Below are 4,128 nucleotides of genomic sequence, written 5' to 3' on the forward strand. Positions count from 1 at the left end.
GTTTCTGAAAAATGACATACTTTTTACACAGGTGGATTCAGCCTCTCATCATGGGTTTCTCAGTGTCACTTCTCTCCTTGTGTGACTCCAGTGCTTTTCTGTTACACACGAGAAGGCTGCCTGTACAAACGGTGAATGAGTCAGCCAAAAAAGTAGATGTCCTGACCTCAGTTAAATTTTCAACATAAAAAAAATATATTTTTTTCCAAGTTACTGTGAATATAAAGCCATGCCTCCCATGATCAAGCTTGAATCTGGTAGTTTACTAGGTAAGTTGGTTGTGCTTTGTTATACACTTTTAATTATTTATTTGCCCTACACTTCTTCAACCAAGGACACTTTCCATAGCAGCTTTCCATGTCATGTAACTGGTAATATGCAGTGACTTCTCTTCTTAAAGTATCACATACCTACGCACAAATCATGGAGTGTGTGGGCTTGACATTGTTTTAAAGGTCATCTCTATTTTCCCCTAAACATATTTTCCTGCTTATTTAATAATGTCATTTTTGGACAACAACATGTAAAATGTTTCCATGTCATAGTCAATAAACAGCTTTTCTAATTAAAAAGGTGAGGAAGGTTTATATTTGGGGGAGAAGGGAAATAATGGATACAAGACACAGCTGCTGATATTTGGATACTACTTTGTGAATGTAATATAATCCTAACTACTCCAACATAAATCCCATGTGCTCAGCGGTCAGCTAGGCAACTGCTTGCCTTATGTCCACATTTTAATTTTTCTTGGAAGTGTGTGCACGTTGGAAACCTGGCCACTCAGCAGCTGGATTATGGCATTGGTGGTTTTTAGAATTCTCGCAATTTATCCCATTTGATGACATTTCTTGTGTTCTCCTGGTTCTTGACCATTTCTAGTTGTCTCTCTCTGGTTTCTGTGTGTGAGAATGGGCCTGGATCCAGTAAAATATTTAAGCATGTGCTTAACTCTGAGTACCTGATAAAGGAGAGGGCTTGGGAAGTACTGACACAAACACTCCTCTAAGTACCAGTCAGTTATGTCTGAGAGCTCTTTGGGTGAATGGGCTGCAAAGATGATAGAAACACCTGGTGTGACAGACAGTCTTGAAAGAAGGTGCACAAGCAAGAGGTAGCATCCCTGGGGCAGCTGTGTTAGCTGTGTTCTGACAGCTCTGAGCCACTGACCCAGCCTGGCCCTCCTATGCCTGCTATAGATGTTGGTGCTCATTTTTTTCACAGATGGAGAAGACTTTCGGAGCTATCCCAATCCCTTTTAGGGGAAAGGCCTTTCTATGCACATGAGATGCCTCCTAACATCACGTCAGTTTTGAATTCATTACCATGCTGTTCCTTTCTGTGCTGAAGCCCTCCTTGGAACTGCTGCACAGAGGTATGCCCCAAAAGCCACTTCTACAAAACTCCCTTAGGTCTGTGGCTTCCCTGACCTGTCAACTCCATGAGCCTCTTCTCCACCCACCTCAAGGGTTTTGTGCTCATCCCCACCCAGGCAGCTGGACCAAGCATGTCTGATGTGGCACCACACCAGGTACATCTCTGGAAACCAGGCAGAAGACAGGCAATGCATTTTCTTTGTATGCACAATGCACTCGGTGCATGGTTTGCTTTCACTGGCTTTTAGATGTTAGTTACATTAAGATATTTTTTTCTTTTAATGTTATTGATAGGATCCATTCAATAAAACTTTAAAATGGCTTCTTCTCTCATTATAACTGTTGTCAGTACTACCACTTGAAATAAAATTTTGTTATTTGCTCTTTAAACCTATTAAAAGAAAATCAGTATTTACATCAGGCTTCATCCACCGGACGTATCCTTGTCAAGACAAGCTGACTGCTCTCACTCACTTGTGCAACTTGAGCTGCTTGTAACCTTTTCCATTGAAAAAGATGACTGTGTTTTACTGAAGACATGCAAATAAATGCCACCTATCAAGTCCTTCCTGGTTTGCAGATGTTAAGTGACTTTTCTCTCAGTTTTATGCAGTTTAAATTAGTATTTGAATTAGTTAGACAAAAATGCTTTAAAATTAAGAAAGTGAATGCTTTCCACATGGACACTTTTTATGCTTTCTTCAGCCTTTTATTACAGAAAAACTGGGCAATTCAAATAAGACTCAGAATTGTATATTAAAACTGCAATTTTACTTCTGAAGAGAACCTTGCTTGACAATGGTTATACAGATTTTCTTTCCAAGCCACTTAATTCAAAACATGTTTCATTACATTTACTATATTACAGTGATTTAATAAAGTATGACTTTAATTTTAATGTCCATCAAAATATAGAACTTTTAATATGGGAGAACTCCTTTAATCCCACTAAAGAAAAGCACCATAGCAAAATCTTTGCCAGAAATACAGATACTTTCAAACAACATCTCTGAAACACTGTTGGAAATTTTGTTATTAACCACTCTGAGTTTTAACAAAATGAATTTAATTTCTGTTGTTTTTCATAAGTGTACTGGTAAGGACCTAAATATCATAAATTTCTTCTCCTGTATTTTACAAAAAAGAGATTTGCTCTGCGATCACTGAATACATGTATTATACAGCTGGTAGGGAAGTGTCTAAGGAAGTGATGAATGCTCTTTGACAACTTTTCTTGTCTCCTCAATCTTTTGAGGTGTTCTTTGATCTGACACTTCTTTCTACATCATACATGACTTCATTTCCCAGTGCAGTAATAGGCAGGGACAATGCTGGTCCTCCATACTGAAGATTTATCTGCCCTGTGTACTGCAATGCCATGTAAAGTTTCCCAATTACCTCTGTAGACATCCCCTGTGTAAACACATTTGGCATCAGTAAAATAAATGAGAGGAGCTATATAAATCTAAGTTAATCTAATTCATCTGGAGAATGTACATAATATGCCTGTGTTACCAGAGATCATGTAATGTTATTGTAACCAAATTTCCACACTTGTCTTTGTTGTGATTTCCTATCTCCCCCCTCCTCCCCCCCCCAATAATCTGTATATCATCACTCAGAGATTTGTACATTTGATAGATTAGCATCTTTCGGGGCAAGAATCTCTGAGGCTACATACATAGTAAATAGTGAAATTAGGATGCACAGATTTCATAATACTCAGGCTCTCTGTTGTGTCCAATCAGCATTTAATAAAACCAATATTGGTTTCAATATAAATTCCACATGTGGGGCTGTATATATACATATTTATGAATAAGAATATATAATATTATTATAACAATAACAATTAAAGGACATAATATCTCAGCGGTGTGTCTATTTCCAGACTTGGGTAAATCACAGTAGAATAGATGAGGATGATTTTCTTGTGCTCTATTTCTGATAAAAACCTATTACAGCAGGTTGGGTGAGTTTTCTCCTTTCTCAGGGGTAAGACTGTACAAACACAAAGCAGATTTTTTTCCCCAGAACCCTTCTGTACAGCCCTTAGGCATCAATCCTCCTGAGGTCTAGGCACCAGCTGCTGAATGGCTTTGTAGTCCTTTCCTTGTAAAGGCGTGCAGTTGTGTCGTATGGGTGAAAAAATAAAAACAAAAAAACAACCCACCCACCCAACCAAGAAACCATCCCACAAAAACAAACACTGAGTCCACAGGCAGTTTTGAATTTGTTCCAAAGCCTATATCCCTCCTAAATTTGTTGTGCTGCTTTGGGACTAAGTCACAAAATGTGCTTCATCCTTTCTGCAGCCAGCGGTTTAGGGAATTATCCCACACCCACCAGTCCAGACTTGGTTTTCTGAACCCCTGGCAAGCGAAGGGACCCAGCAGATAATGGGACAGCTACGTAGGCAATGACTTTTAGAGGTGAAACAGGTTCAGAAGGCATCTGAGCAACATCTCTGCTTTCCCAGCAAGCCTCTGAGCCTACCTCTGTGCTCAGAGGTCCTTCACCAGGCAGTAACAACGGCATTGCTGGTAGTGCAGGGGGTGAGGAACGAGCCCCTCGTGCTCTTGGGTTATGCTCACTCAGCAGGCACTGGGTGCAGTCTGTTCTGCTGGCATGGGATGAGGACACCGGTCTGCCAAAGCACCTGAGCTCCACCCACAGAACTGACACCTGAATCCTGTTATTCCCCACAAACACACAGCTTTGGAGAAAGGTGGGTGGAGAGGGCAAGAAAAGCATG

The sequence above is a fragment of the Anas acuta genome, chromosome 1, assembly GCF_963932015.1.
Source record: "Anas acuta chromosome 1, bAnaAcu1.1, whole genome shotgun sequence".
NCBI lineage: Eukaryota > Metazoa > Chordata > Aves > Anseriformes > Anatidae > Anas > Anas acuta.